Genomic DNA, 25,091 nt, shown 5'->3' with positions numbered 1-25,091 from the left:
ATCTTCCTCAATGCCAAATTAGTATCAGCTTTGCTTACGTAAGCCCATCTTTTTTTTTTTTAAAGAATTTATTTATTTATTTGAGAGAGAGAGAATGAGAGAGAGCACATGAGAGGGGGGAGGGTCAGAGGGAGAAGCAGACTCCCTGCTGAGCAGGGAGCCCAATGCAGGACTCGATCCAGGGACTCCAGGATCATGACCTGAGCCGAAGGCAGTCGCTTAACCAACTGAGCCACCCAGCCGCCCACTAGTAAGCCCATTTTGTAAAAAGACTAAGACATTCAGATTATTTTTTAAACTTAGTTGTAGCGAGACCTATTTTGACCCATGTTGTGGTGTTGCTTTTCTTCATAGCTAACTAGAAAGAATGAAGAATCAGGAACTATGCTGGCTCTGTATGCCATTTTCAGCCCTAACCCTTCCTGGTTGTGCAACTTATTTGAACTGTGAGCCTCTGTTTGTTCATCATTGAAAATGGGAATAATATATTCCTACTCCACTGGACTCACTAGAAATAGCCAATGAGATATTATGTAAGAAAAAGTATGCAGGCTAGAAGGTGATACAAATTTTTGTTATTGTGAGGAGCCTGATATTTTTGGCCAGCCAACTAATCTTTCCCTCAGCCTCCTTATTTTTTATGGAATTGCTTCTCACTAGACACATTGACTTCTAGTTGGGGATTAAAACAAAAGCACAAGCAAAAGAAAGGAATACACATGGGATGCTCAGTAAATGGGCTTGCATGTGAATGAAATGTGTCAAGGGGAAGGATTTCAGCCAAGAGGAAAGTGTTTCCATGATGCTGTCAAAGCAGAGTGACAAAATGCAGACTGGCTCTCCTGGGGGCTTGTTCTGATCGGCCAAGGCCTTGGATGTTTGTTTTGCAATGATTTATGCTCACCATTTGCTCACACGATTCTACATTGTTGTTCTAATACTTTTTCCTGCAAAAGAGAGTGTACCCATTTCTCAGCATTATCAGCAACATATTAGCAGAGCTCTAAGCAATACATTAAGTCAAGGGCTACCACCCTAAAGCTATTGGACCTCACAGGAAGTGTGCATGAGTGAAAGCAGGAGACAGAGACCCTGGGGACCTAGGGCAGTTTGAGCCAGAGATTCTGTCCATCCCTGAAACCCTCCCACACAGGCTTCGAGACAAGTTCAAAGAGAAGTGCAAAATGAAGCAGTTTAAGTGGAAATTGAAAATCAAAGCCATGAGATGGAGGAGGGACAAAATGTGTGAACCACAAGGACGAATCTGGTTACTGTGATTGAGCGTGAAATCTCACTTCCTGGCAGTCAAACCCAATCTTTTCAGACTTCCAGTGACTCGTGTATTCTCTGGCGTGCTCAGGGTGCAGGGCCGCAGGTGATGGGATGACTTCCCTTTCTGCTGCCCCAACCCTGTCCCACCTTGGAGTGAGTGTCTTCCCCCACATCTCAGCTCACTTTTCAGTCCTGGCTATGCACTGCTGTGTTGTGTTAAAATCTCACTGACATCTTATTTAAATGTTGTTTTGTGTGGTAAAGCATGCAAATCTTATAATTAAGGCAATTGGTAGTTGAAGTGGTTGCCATGGTGTTGCTAGAGGGAATCTGCAATCTGTGGTTAATCACAAAGCTTTCTGAATGCAGGTTCAAGGGACAGCTGGCTGGTTTGGGGAGAAAGGGGTCACAGAAAGCGGGAAGGGAGGTGTGGGGACGAGGAAGGTGGTGGGGGGGTAGGAAGAAAGGTTTTGCTGAATCCTTACCACTTTCCCCAGTAGACACTCATTTTCCTCATCTTTCCCAGTCCTGTGCTCTTTCCTTTTCCTCTCACCATTACCTTCCCTCTGAGGCCCACAGAGAAATCCTGTCTCCACCTCAGGCTGCTCCCTCCCAAAGAAAACCTGGTCCTTCATTTCCTACGCTGTCTGCTAGCAGAGAAGACAAACCACCATTGCAAACTTTCTGTGTTGCTATTGACCCAGCCATTCTCCCAGATGTGCTCCACAACTGGTCAGTGCCTGAGGCTATCACTGCTCTGTTAGACTCTGGACACCACTTGTCAACAGGGCCATTGTCAAGCTGAATAGGGGTGGCTTGGGTGACAGGAAGAGGAGAAGTGTTAAAACCAAAGCACACATAGAAGGATGGCAGGGTCCTACCCTGGAGAAGGGAAAAGGGGTGGGAGATACAAGATTGATTTCAGGTATTTGAATACTTCCCTCAGGAAGGACTTCTGAAGCAATTCTCCAAGATTTGGCATCAATTATTTAAGATTCTTAATCCATAGAGGATTTGGCTTGAGTTAAAATAACAGCTCTATCATTTTCTCAGCTTGTGTTCTGGGGCGACTAACTCTCCTCATGTCCATCTCCTTGCTGTAAAAAATGAGGAAAATAGTATCCTTATCATCAAAGTTGCTGTGAGGATATAATATGGTGCTCAATCAATCATAGCTAACATTAATATTTCTGGTACCTCTGTTGAGATGCAATAGAAAAAAAAAGAGGAAGCATTAGATATACAGGGTTATTAAGTTGTTTGGATCATAAAGTATAAGATTTTCTTTCCTTCCTTTTTTCCTCCCTCCCTTCCTTCTTTCCTCCCTCCCTTCCTCCTTTCCTCCCTCCTTTCTTTTCTTCCTTCTCCCGTCCTCCCTTCCTCCTTCCACTCTTCCCTCCCTCCTTCCTTCCTTTCCTCCTTCCTTCCTCCTCCCTTTCCCTCCCTCCCTTATCTCTTTCCCCATAGCCATCCAGCTGTACTCTGAACCTACATTCAGTAAGCTTTCTGATTAACCAAGAATTGTAGATTTCCTTTAGCAACACTATAGCAACAACCCCAACTATAAATTGCCTTACTTACAAAACTGCATTCTAAACAGGATTTGAGTGAGACCCTGAAAGAGATTCAGAAGTGTTTGGCAAGTGGGGAAAAGAGAGCTTTGCAATATTATATAAATGAAGGAGAGGGGGAGTCTTAGCTGTGGTTCTCTACCTTTGATACACCTTAATCATCAACAAGGGAGCTTTGAAAAATCCCAGTGCCCAAGCTGCACATCAGACCATTACATAAGAGCCTCTAGGGATGGGATCCAAGTATCAATCATTTTTAAAGCCCCCCCAGGTAATTCTAATATGCAGCCAAGACTGAGACCTGCTGTTTTAAAGGAAGTGGTGGCCAACAGCTAGAAAGCAGCAGAGTTAACAAGGCTGTAGGCTGTAGGCATCGTGTGAGTACTTTGGTGACTTTCTAGACTCTAGAGAGACCTTTCAGGAGAACCGTGGAAACAGAAAGCAGACTGTGAAAGGTGCAAGAGGCTAGGGAGAGCCTCCAGCCTGCCAGACTCCATCCTTCAACAAATGTGGTGGAACCAGGAGGGGAAGGATGAGTAACAGAGCTTGAGGAATTAGCAAAAGCAAAATAATTTATTTTTAGAATATGGAGGACCTGAACATATTTGAGCCAGAGATGAATCTACCATATCTTGTATACTTGCAATTTAAATTTTGGAACATAGTGAAAAAAATGTTTGCATCGATCTGGTAAATTTCATCTGGATGATTTCAGGTTCATCACAGAGTCTTGACCAAATGTGCTCTCTGCTTTATACCTCATCCCTTGTTTCATTTTAACCGTCACTTTTTACATTTTCTGCTGTGCGTCAAATATGTCACTTGATTACCTCTGGCAAACTTCACAAAATCCTGTAGAGTAGCTGCCTCTCATTTTACAGGTAAGGAAATTCCTCAAATGAGAAAATGAGATTCAGAGAGGTTGGGTGGTTTGCCCAGAGTCAGTAAGTGGCAAACTGGGATTCCAAACCTGGGTCTGTATGACCCCAAAGCCCACTGGTCTTTTCACCCTGCCATTGTACCACCAGATAAAACACAAATTCAATCCTTGGACTGCCACATGCTCCCATTGAAACCCACAAAATGACAAAAACTATGACCTGGAAGGTCACGTCCCAGCACCAGGGCCTCTGAATGAAATGAATGAAAGAGTGGAAAATGTTTCAGAGGCTGCACCTCCTGCTTTGGGTTGCAGTGAGCTTGAGCAAGATGGGGTGGGCACAAGGTCTTTGGCATCATTGACACAGGGACCCAGTAGGGGAGGAATAGCCGGAACTGGGATCTGACAACTGACACTAATCTGAAAATGCAGCATCTTGAGCTCAGGTGCGGTAGGGTTCAGACAGAAACAGCTACACTCAGTGCTGTTCCTCTCCACCATCTGCCCACTCCTTCCTCCTTCCCTGGACATGTAGTCCTTGCTGACCTCTGCCTGCCAAATCATCCGACACAGGCCAGCTTATTTGGCCACTTCACTTGCTGAAACCGAATCTCCACATCCCTTGATTACCCCTGAAAACTGATTAATGTCTATTTGCAAGCAATACTTTCCTTCTGTACATCCAGGTATATATGGTCCAGAGGGCTGCTTTGATTCCTGGAATATTAGCTTAGAGAAGAATGAAATCTAATAAAAAATATAATATTAGCTCCAAATAGCTACATAATCTGTGTCAAAGAGATGATTTACATTTGGGCTACCATCTGTAGGTATTATTAGTTATCCCTTGCACTCAGATGGAGGACTGAGCAAAACATTGCTTTCCCTTCCAATCAAAAAGCCTGGAAATTGCTGATGCAATGTCCACATGAAAGAGCCAGTGACATTTTGTGTTGCCTTTTAAAAAAAAAAAAATATTTTAATATCATATTTTAAAAGAAACTGGCCAGCAAGTTCATTCCAGGACAAGTTTTAGATTCTTTGCGAATCAAATTGGGTAAGACTATAACAGAGACTATTTAGTTTGGACAGACAAACTGCCAACATGCCCATAAAAGGGAGAACTGGCTGAGCGTTTTTCTTTTGGCTCTTATATTCAGATTTTCTTCAAAAGTTAGTCTAAGAAAAATTTGAAAGAAGCCATGGGATATACCCATAAAACACAAACACCTCAAATAGAGCTTAGGTCTCAGACCGAATCCATCCGGGGATTTTGTGATGATTCAGACAAAATTCCTGTCTGTGATAACCTTAACTGATTATAAAAGTCATCAGAATAAAGGAAAGGTGGACATTTGCTGAATGCCTGCTGTGTGTCTGACATGTGCCTGATGTCCTTACTGTTAGACAAGCCTTATCTCATTCCATCTGCCCAGTCAGCCCCTGAGATTAGTATTATTCCCATTTACCAAGAAAGAAAAAGAAGCTGAGTTATGAGCTCCAGAATGAAACTACTATTTGTCCAAAATGTGTCTGAACCAATGAATGAATGAATCTTAGAAGGTGACCAAATATATATATATATACACACACACACACACATAAAGATATATCAAATATATTTGATACATCTTTTTTATTAAGATTTCATTATTATTTATTTATTTATTTATTTGAGAGAGAGAAAGAGCATGAGTGGGGTGGGGCGAGGGACAGAGGGACAAGCAGACTCCCTGCTGAGCAGGGAGCCTGATGCAGGGCTTGATCCCAGGACCCCAAGATCATGACATGAGCTGAAGTCAGATACTTAACCCACTGAGTTATATATATATATGTATATATATGTATATATATATAATATTCTAATGTATCAATTCTAATCCTTGGAAATCTGAAGCTGGTTTTTTCTGTGTCCAAAGCTTCAGTCAAGGTACATCCCAGTATTTGCGGATCTCTGTAACGAAGCGCCCCAGCCCCTCCTCCTCCACAGCTGTTTTGTGGAAGGCTGATTGTGTGCACTTAATCCTCATCAAAACCCACCTGCCAGCTGGGGGAAAATGAGGTTCAGAAGTCCCAAACTTCAAAGGAGAGGAGCCTGGACAGGATCTTGAAGGAATGAGAGGACCCGCATGTCCCGTGGAAAACAGCAGAAAAGACTTGCATATGGAGCCCTTGGTGAAGGCCAAGCAGCCCTGTTTGATCAGAGTCAAATGGTCCGGAAAAAATAGATAAAAGTTAGATAAAAAAAAAAGATAAAAGTTAGATAAGGTTTGGATAAGAGTTAGAACTGTGAAAGACTCAAAGCAGAAGAGTAATGTTGACTTTATCCTCAAGTAATTGGGGAACCCATCAGAGGCTTTTGAGTGAGGGACACATATGGGATACAGAATTTCAGAAGGATTAACCTGGCCATGGTGTGAGAGAGGGACTGAAAGTGGGGAGGCCAGATGGAGAACTTTCCTCAGGATTCCATGACACTCTGAAGGCCATTGCTTTTCGGAGGCACCACACACCATTTGGGGATGAACCAGGCATCTTTCGGCTGTTTGTGCTCCACCCAATGGGCTCATGTTGAATGGGCTAAATCCCTGTGGCCTTTGATGTGGAAATGTCATCCCTGCAGTGAGGGATTCCAGGAAGTCTTCCAGCTGAGAACATCCTCTAAAGAAGGAGGCCCCATACACTCATGTTGACCTTAGGAAGCAGGAAGACAAGATAAGGGGAAAGCCACTGGGAAAAAAATGTGCTTGTCTCCTAAAAAATTTTTCCCAATGCTGTAGGACACAAATTTAAATCAGGGCCCCAAAGCAGAAATGTCAGAATGTGAAGGGCTCACTTGAACTTTGTTAATACTTAGAGAACAATTCCCCAGAGAAACTTTGCTGCCTCACTCCACCCCTTTTCCTGTATGCAGGCACATCACCACTAGATTCTTGCTTTTATTAGAGCTACGTCTAGAGATGGATGCATTAGGAATACCCTGGTGAGGCCTTGCTTTGGGGCAGGTAATGGGTCCCTGCCTTTAACAGGTTGTAAAAATTAAGAAGACTGTGTGGGAAAAGGGGCTGGAAAGCTCAGATTGAATCTCAGTTCCCTTAGCCAGATGATGTGGGGCAAATTCATTCAGCTGCAGAATGGCAATAAAAACACGAGGACCAAATGAAAGAATATAGGTGGACCCCGTCATACTGGTAGGAAGGAGCCCACACAACAGTGAGCAGGGCACCAAGCTACCAAAACCCTCTCAATTTATTTTCTGGTTTTTAAATAATAGCAGCTAATTCAGATCATCAGTTAAAGCCCCAACAAAAGAGTGGATCAAACTTGGCTGCCAGTTTGCAAACAAGGATTGGCAGCTTGCACACTCATGCTCAACCCCAAGTATGCCACCTGCTAGTTGTGTGGGTTTAAACAAATTCCGCACCTTCTCTGAAGCTTAATTTTCTCATCAAAGAAATGTGGATGATAAGGGCCATGCAGAGGGCAGTGGTGGAGATGAACTGAGACCAAGTGCAGGGGGCTTCCCAGCAGGTGACAGAATGCACCAGGCATTAACCCTTTAGTTGCTGGTCTGCCGAGAGGTCTGGTGGGTGGGAAGCTGGCACAACAGCTTTTACCAAAGCCCTCCACCCAGTTTCCAGTCCCCCATACTGTCTAATAAGTAGTGACAGTTATTATTATTAAGACTCAATTAAGGTTTGTCTCTTGTGCCTGCTCCTCACCATCCAGAATGGTCTTCATGCCACTGGAAACTGCTCTGCATCAAGGGGGATAACATATGAGAAAGACGCAGGCCTATTCTGACTCTCAGAGAACACAAGACATTTAAATGACTCCTCACAAGACAGAGTGATGTGGTTAGACATGAGCTAGTCTCTGCTGCCAAGGGACGCCTGAAGTGCTTGGGTTTGGCATCAGGGGCCTGGAAGGTACAAAAACCATGGCCTGGCCCACAGAAAAGGCCTGCAAGGGCCTCTTTTGGCCAGGCAGCCATCCTCTGGATAGTGAGGGCTTTAAGACTGGATCAGGTGACCAGGTATTGCGGCGGCGGGGGGGGGGGGGGGGGGTTCACGGTATTTCTATGGGCAAAAATAATCCATCAGTCTTTTAAAACACATAGACTCAATTCTTGCAATTCCTGGTAGATCTGGTCTATGTAAAGTCATTCCAAAGACTGATTTAGCAAATACTGAACCTCTGCTCCTGGGGAAAACACAAGGTTAGGGTCCTGCCAGCTTCTGGTCACAGCATTTTCAGCAGTGGATCAATATATAACCTTGTTTTAATGTGTTTCTGTTTAAAAGCACTTTATTTAATGTGTATTGTTGATTCGTTAACATTGAACTCATGGCCAACAGCACTGTAACTCATGCCTGAATGAAGTTTATCTTACATAAGTTTCTCCATAAGGCACCTCACAGCCCACTAGAAAGGACTTTTATGCTTGGGGGCCATTTGAATAGCAAAATCAGCACACACCCCCAAGAAAAAAACTAAAAGTGCCCAAAATGTGGCACTAAACAGACTTGCTAAAAGGATATTTGTTTATAGTATGAGAAACTGAAAGAGGAAGTTAATGCATCACCTGGTGTGATCTCAGCTGGGAACATGCACATCAGGGGACCCAAATTTTTGCTGCTCTGTGCATATCTGCAAATGACCATGGAAGAGCCATGAGTATTGATTTGCATTCACCAATAAAGTTCAGCAAGAGGCTGTTTCTAAAAATCCATTCACACACTTATATATGAAACGTATACTTACATGTAAAGTCAGCCTAGAAGAGCTCTGGTCAATTCATATCAACTCAGTATATATCTAAGACCTGCAAGTATTAACTAGCCCAGAGGACACAATGGTTGTCAAAAAAAAAAAAAATCCATTGTAAAGTTGGGTATCTTTTTCTCCAAAGGACATAGACCCCAAATGGAATTATCCCTGAGATAGTTTTCCAAGATACTACATCAGCCACTTGCATATTTTAGCATTCAATAATAGAAAATCGTCTTCCTGTTGAATCAGACTCTCTTTCTGGAACTTTCTGAATTGATCCTAGTTCTGTCGTTGGGAACTATACAGAACAAGGCCAGCCCTCCTTCCACATGGTAGTCTTTCAAATATTTGAAGACATTACCAGTTACCTCTTCCAAGACAGCGATTTCCCAAGTTTGACATCTCCATCCCTAATAATTTCCTTATTTTCACCATCTTTGTCATTTTCTTGGAACATGCTCTAATCTCTCAGATATTAACTGCTATCACCCACTTAGGCCCTAGAATAAAATGAGTAGCCTCAAACTCTGCTGATAAGTCAGTTAACTTGAACAACTTTACTGGGGAGTAACTTAACAATATACATGAAATTCTTAAAATAAGCATATCCTTCTATGTCTTAAAATTTACTCTAAGTACTGAAATTTTGTTATGAGGATGTTCATTACAGGGTTCTTTACAATTCCAACATGTGGAAACAATGTAAACATCCAAGAATAGAGCAACATTAAAGAAAGTATGGTACATTAGTTCAGCCATTAAAGACTATGTAGACAATGTGAACAAATCTACATTGACAAACATAGCTATTTATAGAATCGTAATAGAAGATTAGGGCACAGTCTGATTACATTTTTATTAAAACATCCATCTACATTCCCAGAGGTAAAGAAAAACATTCCCAAGAATTAAAGAAAAATATTCCTAAGAGGTTAACACAGGCACTTGAAGGTTTAATTTCAAGTGTTTCCCTTCTTCTTTATCTATTTTTCTATAATAATCTATTATATTCATAATAAAGAAAAACAATTCTATTTAGTGTTTAAAAAGATTAAAACAATTCTGGTAGTTCCCCCATTGCTTTCAGGGAAGAATCCAAACACCCTGGCTTAGGACATGAGACTTTTTTTTTTTTTTAAAGATTTTATTTATTTGACAGAGAGAGACACAGCGAGAGAGGGAACACAAGCAGGGGGAGTGGGAGAGGGAGAAGCAGGCTTCCTGCAGAGCAGGGAGCCTGATGCGGGGCTCGATCCCAGCACCCTGGGATCATGACCTGAGCCGAAGGCAGACGCTTAACGACTGAGCCACACAGGCGCCCCAGGACATGAGACCTTTTATGATCTCACCTCTTAGGGTTCATCCCCTAAAAAGCTACACACACAAGCACATTCTAAAATGCCCCAGATTTGTATCACTCTTTTCCACCTTATACCTTCTGCTTGAGATATCCTCTAGGTTTCAAAAGATTTGGGGAGATTATCCAAAATTATATCATTAATGAATGGCAAAACCAGTCCAGGCTGTCTGTCTCTGGGGCCCACGCTGTCTCCCCATGATCCAGATGAAAAACTGAGACAGTCAAGGTGATATTTGTCTAATTATCTTTGTACCATATTTAATCTCAGCATAGGCAAACACTTATACTGTTTATGACATTGTCTGGGTGAGAGAAAAAGCCCTGAAATAGAGTTCTTTCCATTGTCCTATAGACAGAAAGTCAAAATGATTCCAGAAGTGTGTTTTTCCTTTTTGAGAAGGATGATCGAGGGTATTTGGAGCAATATCTTAGCTAGACATTAAAGCCCAGTTTGCAAACATATGCACTGTGTAATCAGATTTCACTAATATGGTCTACTTTGACTTCTTTGTCTCTTTCATTATAAGAATTTAATATTGAATTTCAAAATCCAAATGGCATAAATGAATTCCAGATGTCTTCCCAAATCCCTAAATCTTGCATTAGAATGAGGGGAGATACAGCTATACATGAGTAGGTGGTTACATTGTAATTCACTGAAAAACTGAACGGATCTCTGAGCAGTTGGTTAGACTTTCTTCCATGAAAAAAATACAGGAATTGTTTTGAGTTTCTTAAAGAGCTGAGTCCCCAAGATTTACAGCCCAGCTGTTTGACATATGTTCTGCTTTATTTCTCCCCCCAACGGGTGAAACAGCATCATTGTGAATGCAGGGCCCTGGGGCCAGGCTGTCTTAAATCCAATCCAACTGGATGACTTTGAGCGAGTCACTTAACCTCTGTATTCCTCACTTTTCTCATCTGTGAAATGGGGATAGTCACAGTACCTATCTTGTGGGGTTGTTGGAGGGATGAGTGGGTTAATAATTGGAAGTGTTTAGCACAGTGCCAGCCACACAGCAAAATGCACCCATTGTCACCAACCAGGTATGTGTCTGAGGAGCTGAGTGAGGTCCTCAGTGGCTAAAAGATTCCTTTCTCTTTTCCATCTTGATAAGCAGGGTAAGTCTCCTGAAACTTGCATTGAGAAGACTATCATCCTTTCTTCCATGAGTGACTAACAAGCTAAATTCAGATACAAGCCCCTTCCCCTGACCCTGGCCCTGGCCCCACACAGGCACTTCCTGAGTCTACATTCCTGATCTCAATGCCTGGACCACACCATCCCACCAGTCTTGCATCCAGGGCAACCCCACACAAGAAAATGTAAAAGCTATGTCCTCAGAGAATTTGTGGAGGGAACTTGACATCTCCAATTAACTAGAGGAGATTATATATGTAAAACACCAAAGTATCATAACAAGTGCTCAAAAACGCTAGTCTTCTTCCCTCATTTCTCCTTCACCATTAATGATTGATATCGCTGTTTGCAAGAAACACTTAGTCATACCCATAAAAGACCTCCACTGCTAACCTTCAAGAGAGAATTTAGAGTCTGTATATCCTTCAGCATCTAAGCCTCACCCCTCTAGACCACGCATCCGTGCCAGAGGGCAACTTGACAAACTTGGCATGATTTCACACAGGGCGTGTCTTTTCGCCTCTCCATGGCAATGAAAGCTTGTGCGATATTCTGATATTTACAGATCCCATTCACCTACAGCACCTTCCTTACTCTTCGTCTCAACTCCGTAAGTGGGTATTATTATTACTGTCATTGTTGGTGCTGCTATTGTGATAATTCCGCATGCTGGGAAGCCTCAACAAATGAAAAGACTTGCCCCAAATTATGCAGCTGGTCTGTGACTCAGTAAGGATTTGAATCTGGATTCTCTGTGTTGCCATTCTGTTTTTTTCCTACCGAACTCCACTGCTAGAGTTATAGGATTCAAGAGTGAAAATCTTAAAAAAAAATCTCATTAATTCTTTGCTGCATCTCCTCCGCTGGATGCCCTTTTTTTCTTTTTCTTTTTTTTTTTTTTTTAAGCTTTTGATTTTTCTGTTTTCTCTGATGTTGCTATTGTTGGCAAGCTCAAGCTCAGCAGTCTCATGGCAAGGCTGGAGCTGTTTCTGTAGGCTATAATGATTGTGTGCTAGATGGTTGGTTTAAGAAGAAAAAGACTTGTTTAATTGGTGTTTTCTTTCAGGCAGAATTGTGTTATACTGCGGCCAAATAATGCCTCATCTAGAAAGAAAAAAATGAACTATTCTAGAAAGTTTGTTCAGAAAGAAGCCAAACCTTTTGCAACAATGAAGCATTATACACCAATCTCAAAGTATTTCAGATTGAGAATAGGATGGGAATGTGGAGTAGAGTTGTGTCAGTTAGGGAATGTGCTTGAGCCCATGTAACAGAAACCCAACTTCAGTGGCCTGGCCAAATAGGGGTTTATGTCTCCCATCTACAATGAAGTTAGTTTGGAGATATGCAGTCAAGGGTTGGTATGATGGCTTCGATGTCATCAGAGACCCACGTTCCCTCCTGTTCTTGCATCCCAGAATGTGGCTGTCTTTATCATGATCCCAAGATGTCTACTCTATATTAACGCCATGACTATATTCTTGGCAAATGGCGAAATACAAAGAACAAGATCTGAACCGGTGACACCAGCTGTCTTTCTCCTTCAGGAAGCTTTCCCAACAACCTCTTCCATCAACCTCTACTTTTATATCTTTGTCCCAACTGGGCGGCCACATGGCCTTCCCTAACCACGGGGAGCCTGGAAAAGGGGGCATGACATGGTCACCTTGCCTCCCCAAACAAAGAGTGTTTCTGTTAGTACAAAAGAAGGGCAAGATGGATATTGGGAAGCAACTAACAGAGTCTTCCAAGAGAGCTACCATTCGCTGAGAGCCCACAGTGTGTTAGGCATACACTAAAACAAAGCTAAGAAAGAAATAACACTATCCTCGCATTAGACATACAGGAAATTATATCCACAGAGCTATAAAGTGTGAAATGAGAGGCACTGTTCTCAGAAGATCAGTATGTAGATTCTTCTCATGTGACAATGCCTGGCACAGTGTAGACATTCAAAAATGGTTTCAAATATTTCCCTTCTTTTTGTCCTCCCTCTCAACTGAAAGTGGAGATTCAATGCCAGCTTTCACTTGGAATGTCTTTATATTTGCATTGTCTAATTAATCTTGTTATGATCTAACTATGGCTACTGTTCTGGCCTGTACATCCTTATCCCCCAACCTTTGGCAAACATAGCACCGCTGACTCTATTAGATTATGTCAAATCTTTCCTGCTTGATATGTTCTCTTTTTTTGATTGACTCTCCAGAGCTGTAATGATACTGTTTTCATTTTTAATTTCATCAGCGAGGACATAAATAGTCTTTGGCTTGGTGGCTTATCAGACTCTTCATGATTCATGGCACTTAGTAGGGGCTCAATGATATCCATTGAATGAATGAATCTCAGCGTCGTCATTTACCAGCTGTATGATCTTGGGCAAGTTTCATAACCTGCCCTGAGTAAGAAAAAAATAAATGTTTGCTGTCATTACAAGCCACTGAGATCTGGGAATCATTTGTAATGCTGTAGTATTATAGCTATAATAGCTGATTACTACAGCCTGCAGTTGGCGGGGGGAGAGAATTCACAGAAAATAAATGTTCCGTAGATAATGCCAAAGGCATTTACTATAGAATAATATCCACACCATAACAAGACAACATTGTTTTTCTAGCATTCGTTACAATTAACAGACAATCTTGAATTATAATAACCTCACATATAATAAATCCTAAAAAACAATGACACACAAACTTCCCCAAATCATACTGAGATTTTTAGAGCACATATAGATCACCAACGTAGAAAATAAATGTTTTCTGGGCAACCATCATTCTGCTGCATCAGTGAGCAAGCACATGGGATGCCAAAGATTCAGAAAATACCCTGAATTCTTATCTCACTGCACAGCTGCACTATAAATGTGTTAGGTTTGAGTTATGGGAAACAATTAAACAATCTCTCTACAGGGAAAATAGAATGGGTAAAGAATCTCTCTTTAGTGAGGCAAAAATCACATCTCTTGATTTTCAGTGAAAACCAAAGCTGGAGTAAATTTGGAAATCTGACATGTGATCACCTGGAGCTTTATCCCTACCAAAATGTAAATATGCACCAGGGTACAATGGGGTTTTCCATCTTGCCTGATGCTCTCATGTACTTGACTTCTTTTCATCAACAGCCAATGAAACAGGAATTTGGGAAGCCACAAGCAGGTATTTGGTACCATATATAAGTTCATACACGTAGGGTGTGAGCCACAGCCTAGTATATTTTCAAAGCATTTGTCAAATAGCAAAAGATAGCTCTCAAAAGATTTCTTTTTTTCAGGAAGCATGAACAACTGGAAATGTATTTGTGTACCTTGGAATCAAACAGACCCGGATCTGATTCCCAGGTCTCCTGTCTAATAAATGTGCAACATTAGGCACACTACTTACCACCACTGAGTTTTTTCCTCATCTGTGAAATGGGAAAAGTAATACTTTAAGTCAAACCAAGTGAAATTGCCATATTTGCCATCAAAAGAAGCCAAATATTAGCAATTTCATATGTTTCAACCTATACCTGTCTCACAGGACTGAGTTCAGAATAGAAGGCCAAGGCCATAGATGTCTACTAGTCACAGCTCCTTTGTTGCAGGTGACAGGCACCCTACTCAAGAGAGCTTAAGAAAAAAGGGAATACATTAGCTCATGTATTTGGTCAGTTTAGGAATGGTGTTAGCTTCATGCATGGCAAAATCCAGGGGTTCAGATGATGCTCTGGATCCTCTCTTCCTCTTTCTCCCTATCTCTTTCTCGCTCTATGTATCTTTTCTCTCCTGTCCCACTTTCTTCTCTGTCTGTTGACTTTGTCATACATGATGGACAGGATGACCAAAGACAGTCTTTAGTAGAAGCAAAAGGGACTTCTCTCTCCCAAGGGCTGTCCTTTTTGGGTTACATGCTCACCCCTACCAGTCACTGTTTCCAGATGCCCTACTCTGCTTGGCCCAGCCTGGTTGACTTTCTCGCTTCAAGGGAGGTGGCAGGAATGAAGGGCACTATACATGATAGCCCAATTAGAACCACTTAAGATAGTGAAAGCATTAACCGAAGAATATTGGAGTGCCAGGTAGGCAGGTAAAAAAGATAGCCATTACATTGTGTGCAATACTTAACACAGATCCTGGCATGCAGAAGATGCACTAAAATTAGCTAAAGCATTTCCTACACAATACGCAAAGGACATAAGAGAAAATATTTACTCAAAGATAAGTTTTCACCTAAAGATATGGTGACCAACTTTTCTCAATTTGCCCAGGACTCTTCTGGTTTAGCACTGTAAGTATCATGCCCTGGAAAACTCCTCAGTCTCAAGCAAACCATCTTGGTTTGTCTGGACTATCCAGTTTTAAAACTGTAAGTCCCACATCTGGGGAAACCCCTCAGTCCCAGGCAAACCAAGATAGCTGGTCACCCTGCCCAGACATAGCACTTGTAAGTATAAATGTTAGCTGCATTTGAGGTCTTATTAAGTCAGTTGATTATTTGCTACATCAATAGAAGAATGATGTGGTATAGTACATCCCAAACTGGAGCTGGTCCTATGGGAAAAATGCATAAATCACATCTACTTGATTTAGAGTTACAGGATCTGTAAATTTGCTCTTCTTTCCCTTCTGCTTTCTTTGTTTTTCTTTCGTTGTGTCTTTCTCCCTTTTTTTTCTTTCCTCCCTTTCTTTCCTTCCTTCTTGCCTTCTGACTGATCTTCCTTCCTTCCCTCTCTTATTTGCCTCTTTCTCTTTTACTTTCTTTTCTGGTGACATATTTACCTTTCAAATTGCATATGACTTAGATTTTGTTTGAAATCTTCAAAAGAGCTGTTATGTGTTGTTTGACGGAAACAAACAGGCCACAGTAAATTCATTTATCCTGGGCAATGCACCAAGTAAATGGAAACTTCATTGCTGATTAAAACGAGAAGTGTACACACGATTACTAGGAGTTTGCAGAGACAACATGGTCGTAATGTTGAGAGCGAAGAATGAAACCATTAGGATGTGGGGGGCAGAAAAGACGGTGATGATTGTGAAATGAGGAAATTGGAGATTGTAAAGACTTGAGATTGAGTTCTTCCAAGGGCCATTTTGGTTTAAGTATTTACATAGGGGTTACATCTACTACTATTGGAAATTGCTGGGATTTGGGAACTCTTTCTTCTTTTGAATCAATATTATCATTAATTAAACAATGTAAACCAGGAAATCCTTCTTGGTTACAAACTATGCTTTGAAGCCAGGCATGCATTTGAGTGTTTTCAATCAAAATCTTAAAGTAAAAATAGAGAGAAGGCAATTTCTCATCTTCAAAGGAGAGCTATCAGTGGGGTAAACTGTCTTCTGAATTGTACTTCGGAGAATGATGTGTATTTTGTTGCCCTGATCAAAGTGCTGAAGTTCTAAAGAACTAACTGCACTTTAGAGACAAATCCAAATGCTTGCTTATAGCAAGGTTCCACCCACAAGTCAGGCTCATCAACTTGGACTTCCACAACATTTGGGTTTTCCAAATATGAGTACTCAACGTCCCTTTCACAATTTTTGTCATTACATAGTACCACCTCTGTCATTTATTTACCTAACATTTTGCTGCAAATTTACTTTTTTAATAAGATAGACTAAGCTGATGCAGCCAACGCAGCTCATTAGGGCTTGTGAATAACCTTTGTGGGAAGAAAAGTATCACTGGCAAGAAAAGCAGTATACTATGGAAGCATTGAGCAAAGGCTAGGAGATTCACCACCTGGTCCTCAGCTTGGTTCTACCTTTTGGTAGCCTTGAGATTTGGGATAAACTACTTCAATTTTCAACCCATATTGTTGTGAGGATTAATTAATTGAAAGAATTGATGAACAGTGCTAGCACATGACAAATCATTGCTAACATTCTCTTCTTAGTCCATTAGTGAAGAGAGAGAAGACTTACATAGTTCTGTAGCTCAGAAGGTGCACTATGGGAGGAATTGTGCCTTAGCTAGGAAGGGACAAAGGATGCATCGTCATCTTTGTTTCTAAACTGGCTTCCTTCAGACTGGATTTTTTCTTATTTATTTTTTTAAATTTTATTATGTTATGTTAGTCATCATTCATTACATCATTACTTTTTGATGTAGTGTTCCATGATTCATTGTTTGCATATAACACCCAGTGTTCCATTCAGTACATGCCCTCTTTAAAACCCATCACCAGGCTAACCCATCCCCCAACCCCCCTCCCCTCTAAAACCCTCAGTTTGTTACTCAGAGTCCATAGTCTTTCATGATTCATCTCCCCCCACCGATTTCCCCTCATTTTTCCCTTCCTACTATCTTCTTTTTTTTAAACATATAATGTATTATTTGTTTCAGAGGTACAGGTCTGTGATTCATCAGTCTTACACAACTCACAGCACTCACCATAGCACATACCCTCCCCAATGTCTATCACCCAGCCACCCCATCCCTCCCACCCCCCACCCCTCCAGCAACCCTCAGTTTGTTTCCTGAGATTACGAATTCCTCATATCAGTGAGGTCATATGATACTTGTCTTTCTCTGATTGACTTATTTCACTTAGCATAATACCCTCTAGTTCCATCCACGTCATTGCAGATGGCAAGATTTCGGGGTTTTTTGGTGGCTGCATAATATTCCATTGTATATATATACCACTTCTTCTTTATCCATTCATCTGTTGATGGACAGCTAGGCTTTTTCCATAGTTTGGCTATTGTAGACATTGCTGCTATAAACTTTGGGGTGCATGTACCCCTTCAGATCATTACATTTGTATCTTTGGGGTAAATACCCAGTAGTGCAATTGCTGGGTCGTAGGGTAGCTCTATTTTCAACTTTTTGAAGAACCTCCATACTGTTTTCCAGAGTGGCTGCACCAGTTTGCATTACCACCAATAGTGTAGGAGGGTTCCCCTTTCTCCGCATCCTCACCAACATCTGTCATTTCCTGACTTATTAATTTTAGCCATTCTGACTGGTGTGAGGTGGTATCTCATTGAGGTTTTGATTTGGGTTTCCCTGATGCCGAGTGACGTTGAGCACATTTTCATGTGTCTGTTGGCCATTTGGGTGTCTTTGCAGAAATGTCTGTTCATGTCTTCTGCCCATTTCTTGATTGGATCATTTGTTCTTTGGGTGTTGAGTTTGATAAGTTCTTTATAGATTTTGGATATATATCTTTATCTGATAAAGGTATAGGGTATCTGATATCAGGTAAAGGGTATCTGATATACCCTTTATCTGATATGTCATTTGCAAATATCTTCTCCCATTCTGTCAGTTGTCTTTTGGTTTTGTTGACTGTTTCCTTGGCTGTGCAAAAGCTTTTTATCTTGATGAAGTCCCAATAGTTCATTTTCGCCCTTGCTTCCCTTGCCTTTGGCGATGTTTCTAGGAAGAAGTTGCTGTGGCTGAGGTCGAAGAGGTTGCTGCCTGTGTTCTCCTCTAGGATTTTGATGGATTCCTGTCTCACATTTAAGTCTTTCATCCATTTTGAGTCTATTTTTGTGTGTGGTGTAAGGAAATGGTCCAGTTTCATTCTTCTGCATGTGGCTGTCCAATTTTCCCAACACCATTTGTTGAAGAGACTGTCTTTTTTCCACTGGACATTCTTTCCTGCTTTGTCGAAGATTAGTTGACCATAGAGTTGAGGGTCCATTTCTGGGCTCTCTATTCTGTTCCATTGATCTATGTGTCTGTTTTTGTGCCAGGACCATACTGTCTTAATGATTACAGCTTTGCAATAGAGCTTGAAGTCCCAGACTGGATTTTTATCACTTGTGGCTAGTGCATCAAAGGTAATAATCAGGAGGGTGAAAAAAATGTTTTAACAAGATTTTATGAGTCTCTCCACACAAGCTGAGCTGATTAAGAGCCCAAGTGAGAAAGCACAACCCAGAGTTAAGGAGAGGCTGGATGCCCTTCCTCTAAAGAAAAGCCAACAACAAGGATTTTGTTTTTTTTTACCATTCTGTTCTCTGATTATTTTTAGTATATAGGCTATTTTTAGGGTATTTATTTTTTATCTGGCACCATATTGAAAATATATTCTTTCTAATAGCCTTTAAAATTTGCATGCATTGTTTAGGTGTACAATTGTATTATCTGCCAATAATGATAAATTTGCTTCTTCTAATCCAATCCCTGTACCTCTTATTTTTTGCTTCCTGTCTTATTACATGTAAATTATTTTACCACTATTTAGGGATGATTAAAATAGTATTGCCTTTTTGATACACTATGGTAAGGATGACTTTGAGAATGTAGCAACTAAAAGGCCAAGAAATAGCTAAAAATATGTCACAATAATTTGTAGGTGATGTGACAATGCCTGGACAAAGACAATGGGTAAAAAAGCATACAGAAAAAAATATCAGTGAGCAATATTTCAACTGAATAAATGAATGAACACAATGGAATGCAAGAATCAAAACCTGACTGTAGGGCTTCAAGTATGAAATGACATGAGGAAATTATCATTTGTATCAATCAGGATTCAGTTAGGAAACTAAAAATCACCCTAGGTAAGGATTGAAGATGAAAAATCAAAACCTTAAAACACCATTGAAAGAACTGTAGGCAATCTATACATAGGATCAAATTGCATTGACCTATACAACACACAAATGAATCCATGCAAAACTAGTGAAATCTGAATATGTTATACAATCTAGTTAATACTGTTGTACCGATGCCAACTTCTAGTTTGATATATTACAGTGATAAAAGATGTCACTATTGAGAGAAGCTAGTTTTTGTTTTATTTGGTTTTTACACAACTTTTTTTTTTTTTTTGCAAACTTCCGTGAGTCTATAATTACTTCTATATTAAAAAAAGGAGGCTGTGGAACCAACAATTGGAGAAAAGACCATGCTGTTTTTCTGAATACCCAGAAGTGCAGGATTGCTAGGAAACCACACTAGAGTATGTGATTCCAGGATCTCCACCCAGAAGCTCCTACAAACCTTGCATCAGTTGACTGTCCTCACTCTGACTGCAACCACCACCAAGGGATGTCCCCTCATTCACTTCTGCCTTTTACGTGCCTGTGGATGCTCTCATTGGCTGACTCTAACTAGGGAAACTGACTGCAAAGGTTTGGGGAAAATCTAGTTTCAGGCTTCTAGTCCCTTACCTATAGGGGAGAGTAGAAAGGTCCAGGGATAATGCTGAGTTAAAAACTTATATCCCAGCTCATTGATATTTAATAAATACTATACATTTATCACATAGTCTTTGAAAAAGGGATTAGAAGAAGGAAATTGGTCAAATTTTTCAGTTTGTAAATAAAAAATTCGTAAATAATTTCATTTCCCATCATAGTTTCTCATTCTCTCTGCCAAGCCATCTGCATCCAAAAGAATTTATAATAAGCAAAAATTTTTAAGATTTTTCCAGCTTATAAAACAATTTCACATGAACTCTTTCATTGGCCTACCAAACAAAGCTGAGAAACAGATAATAATGAAAACACATAATACCTAGAACTTTCACTTATGTTATCACATTTCCTTGCAACCCACCAACAAAAGTGTGTTCTTTGTAGTTCTCTATACACAACACCTTATCTTTCCATGTCCTTGTACATGTGGTTTCTTTAGCTGAGAATGTCTTTCCTGGTGCAAATTCCTCCTGGTAAGCCCCATACCTCCTCACACCCTGTTCATCAGGGTCTTGCTTCATCTCTCCCTGAAAGAGACCGAGTCTAATGGAACATGAACAGGCAGCCCCACTGTGCAGAGGGCCAGGCTGTTCTGCCCTTGCAGGAGTCCAGGGGTTGACCAGCAGGTCAACAGGTATGACCCAAGATCCATTCCTCAGCTACTTCTCCTTACTCCTTTTGATGAGCCAAATCTAGTTTTCCCATGCAAAACAACAAGGAGAAAAATTAATTTGATAGTACACAGAGGGCTTAATAAGAGTCCACCATTAGACTGTGGTTTCCGACATAGGTTTGCCAGTCATAACACTACTGTAAATGGGTCTTGTAGCTCCTCTTTACTACTATTTATTTTCCCTGATTCACCGATTCCTACTCCTCCCTTCCTTCCCTGTAGGTTCTCATGTTAGTGGTCTAATGGCTGGAGATGCTTCAGTGAGCCAAACAGCCTTGCCCACAGTGAACTTACAAACCAGTGAGGAAGACAAACATTCAATTATCTTAGGAATAATATAACTATTGAAACAACTACAGCTATGAAGCAACATTTTATAAAGTTTTACAAAAGGAAAAAAATTATGAAGGGGAAGGATAGGATAGTATAAGGGAAAGCTAGGGCAGGTGAGGGGCAGGTCAAAGAAAGCTTCCCTGAGGTAAGAATGCCAGTTGAGTTCAAACTGATGAGAGAGATTTATCCACATAGAAGAGGCTGGGAGGAAAGCAGGAAGAGAACAAGAACATTCTGGGCAGACTCCCCGCAGTTGTCAGCCTGAACTCGGGGGGGCCCTGAGGGAAACCACAGAGCTTCCCAGCCCTCCCTCCCCTTCTCACCATGCACTGGGTAACACTGCCCTGATATGAGGTAGCTGAGCTCAGAGTTAGCAGGAAGGGAACGTAAAGGTTTATGGCTCAGAATCCAGCAGAGAAGAGGAGGCAGTGGAAGCAGACTGTGTCATGGAAAGAACATGGTGCTGATCATCACAGTTTACATATGGACACCGCCACTTATTAACTTTGTGACCTTGAAAAGCCTCTCAGAGTTGTTACGAGGATTCAGTGAGAAAAGAAATGAGTAGGGCCTTAGACCCAGTGAGTGTTCAATGAGGTTAGCTTTATCTGCTTACTTTCTACAGGTTTGCTCTGGACTGAATTGTGTCCCCTCAAAGTTCATAGGTTGAAACCTTGACTTATGGAGCAATGTGACTGTAGCTGCAGATAGAGTCTTTGGGAGGTAACTGAGGATAAATGAAGTTATAGGGATGGGGCCCTGCTCCAAATGGACTGTGGCCTTATGAGAAGAGGGAGAGAGGTGTCTGGGTGGCCCTGTTGGTTAAGTTTCAGTTCAGGTCACGATCTCATGGGTCATGGGATCAAGCCCCAAGTTGGGCTCCATGCTCAGCAGGGAGTCTCCTTGAAGATTCTCTCCCTCTGCCCCCCCCCCCCAAATAAATAAATAAATAAATCTTTGAAGAAAAAAAAAAGAAGAGGGAGAGAGGGAGAGATGGAGTGTGAGGCTGACATGGACACTTGTGGGGGCTTCACCCTGCAAAACAAAATGGTCATTGGGTTTATGCCTACATAATTCAAATTTAAGGTTCCCTTCATTTTGATATACTACAGGAGAGAGGAGATCTCTCTTTCCCTCTCCCTCCATCATGTGGGGACACAGTTAGAGGCAGCCGTCCACAAGCCAGGGTAAAAGCTCTCACCAGAACCTGACCACACTGGCATCCCAATCTCAGACTTCCAGCCTCCAGAACTGAGAAAATTAATTTCTGTTGCTTAAACTACAGTCTATGATAGTTTGTTATGGTGGCCCAAGCCGGCTACGGTAAAGCCCAGTTAGAAAACTGCTCTTACAGATGATGGAGTGCAAATCTTAACTGCAACGACATCCAAAGAATGAATTTATGAAAAAGCAAAGGAAGAGAATGGAATAACTGAATAGGACCACGGCCTGAGCATTTTCATAAATGAGGCTGATCTCGATCCATCCACTGTCTGGCTGGGACTACTTCTGGGATGCACACAGCCTCGCCTGGGTCAAAACTCTACAGATGATTTTCTGTGTAGTTGAGCAAAATGCTTTCTCCTTGTTTTCATTCTTCCTGTTGCATGAGAGATAGGAGGACACTTAAGCTCTAAGAAAGAAGACCAGTAGTGGCCAACACGGGAATCCAAGTGCCAAGAGATGGCATGACAGGGGAAGAAAAGCGAAATATACTGCTTAAAAGGAGAAGGGAAAAAAGTCCAAGACCCAGGATCCCTAGCACCAAGGGGTACAAGCCAATGCCACGGATGAAATGGGAAGAGGTGGTGGCACCGTCCCATCAACAGTGTTTTCTATGTGAAATGCTATGCCGGATGCTGGAAAATACTACTTCACAATTTTAAAGCCTGTAAAGGTTGATAAGCACTATCTCCATAAATACTCCATTTGATCTCACCACAGCAAAATGAGGCAAGCACAGCAGGAGAGGGATTATGTCCACAGGGAGGAAACTGTGGTTTGGAATGCTTCATTGGAGTTCCCTTGGCTGGCAAGTATTAAAGGCAGTAGCCAAACCTCCATTTTCTGATTCCAGACCCAGTGTCCTTTCTGTGGCAAATGTCAAGACATGTTCTATACCTTTGCATCTGATCTTGACCTGGTTTTCCAAGGTCAAAATTTGTCTTCATGTCCTATCTCATTCCTTGACCAACAGTCTCCTCCCCCCAAAAGTCACGGGATGGCTTCTTCCAGAACACAAAATAACATTGAATGGACTACGAGAACAGAAGGAAGAGAAGAAACATGTAGATGGGGACATACTGACAAAATCCCACACGTGGTATAATGACTTTCCCCCTTGACGAGACTCTCCTACAGCGATCCTCATTCTGTGAGGCCACGCAAGGATAACTGCTATTTTGATTCCCACTTTACACCTGTGAGAAACTGAGACTCAGAAATATGAAGGACCTTGTCCATGACGTGCATTCCAAAGATCAAGAGCCAGATGCCAAACATCTGTGTCCGCCTCCACCTCCCTATGGGGGACAGAGCTCTGGCGTGACGGCCAGGAAGCTCTTGGATTCCAATCCTTCCACTCACTTCTCATGTGCTCCTGGTCGAGCTTTGTAAACCCTGGGTTTCCTTTCCTTCCACTGTAAACTGAAGGGGCTGAACTGCATGGTCTCTGAGAACGTTCTCTAAAGTGGCTGGTAAGAAAGCAATCATAAATATTGGAACACATATTGTCCAGACTCTGTGCTGTTTCCCAAATATGATTCAGGGAGTGAGCCAACAGATAGAGGAGGATATTTATTTTCGCTGGTGAGGTCGACGGATACTTCTTTTGAGCTCGATCACACAGAAGGTCTTTTTGCAGGCCACAGCGTCATTGCACGTCATGGGCCCTGCGTGCTCCCTCTCTCCCCGCCACTGCTCGAAGCCTGGGAGAACGCTTTTGAAACCAATCAGGAAACTACTTATCAATCTGAAGCCCCACAGAGTTATGAGTGCTCCTTGCTGCCAAAGGGAAGGGGATTTCGAGTGAAAGCTCTACATCTGTGTGCAGTAGAATTCAAAGACTCCAGCTGTTGGAAGGTCTTGCAAGCAATGTAAGTAAACAGCCCTCTCTCCCGATCGAAGTGAACTTCTTCAGGCTTTTTTTCTCCCACAGATGAATCTTTTGGCTCACGCTGGTGTTGAGCTGTTCTCTCTCTGTTCATCTATGAGGTTTGGGGGTGTTTACTGACTGGGGCTTACTCAATGAACCATCTCCTCTGGGGGATGCTTCTGCTGAACAGAGGAGAGAAAGCGAAAGTCGTCAGAATCGGCTTTGCTTGGGAAGGGTTAGTTTTGAAAAAAGCCCTTGACTTGGCAGTTCTGCTCCTTAATGGCTATAGATCCATAGTCAAGAGGAGTGTGAGGCTGACATGAACACTTATGGGGGCTTCACCCTGCAAAACAAAATGGTCATCGGTTCTGTGCCTCCATAATTCAAATTTAAGGTGTTCTCTTCATTTTGATATACCGCAGGATTTTAATGGAAGAGAAAGGGAAACATAAGCTAATACTGTCCGGTGGAGATTTCCTTGCAGTGGTGTAAATCTTGTGCTCAATTTAGTTTCGGTCGGGGGTGCTGATTTATTAATTGCTCATTTTATTAAACAAATGGGCTCCACATTTTACACTGCTGTCAGGAGGAGAATGCATTCATTGCAACACATGAGCGTAAACATCTAGGCTGTTTTGGTAAAACTGTGGGTTTGTATTAATAGTAATTACGTGAGGGGATTGCATAATTTCATACACAACGCACTGTACTAGAGTATATTGCTTTTAAAGATATTTTAAATCAGATGTGGTTAAGGACTGAAAGGATTGCAGGGATATAGCTAATGTAAAGGAAATAGCTCTGTTTTGATCAGCCTTTGTTCTCTGAGACCCTACAGCTTCACCAGGAACT

At 41.6% G+C, this 25,091-nt stretch overlaps 1 protein-coding gene across 6 annotated transcripts in view; it reads left to right on the top strand.

Moving 5' to 3' along the window:
- C1QTNF7 (C1q and TNF related 7) overlaps window positions 1-25,091 on the top strand; it is a 106,270-nt gene that overhangs the window by 8,029 nt on the left and 73,150 nt on the right. For 2 of the 6 annotated variants that reach the window (XM_035005282.1, XM_035005281.1), the window contains exon 1: window positions 23,231-24,240. The exons of 2 other annotated variants lie outside the window; for them this stretch is intronic. The gene's annotated coding sequence lies outside the window, so the exon portion shown is untranslated. Of the gene's footprint in view, window positions 1-23,230; window positions 24,241-25,091 lie in introns of those variants that run through there. 2 more of the 6 variants (XM_035005280.1, XM_035005279.1) reach the window with 2 other exon arrangements.

The sequence above is a fragment of the Mirounga leonina genome, unplaced genomic scaffold (assembly GCF_011800145.1).
Source record: "Mirounga leonina isolate KUSES-001 unplaced genomic scaffold, KU_Mleo_1.0 Mir_129, whole genome shotgun sequence".
In the NCBI taxonomy this organism is placed as follows: domain Eukaryota; kingdom Metazoa; phylum Chordata; class Mammalia; order Carnivora; family Phocidae; genus Mirounga; species Mirounga leonina.
The sequence above is the reverse complement of the archived record's forward strand: the minus strand, read 5'-3'. Positions and strand labels throughout refer to the sequence as shown.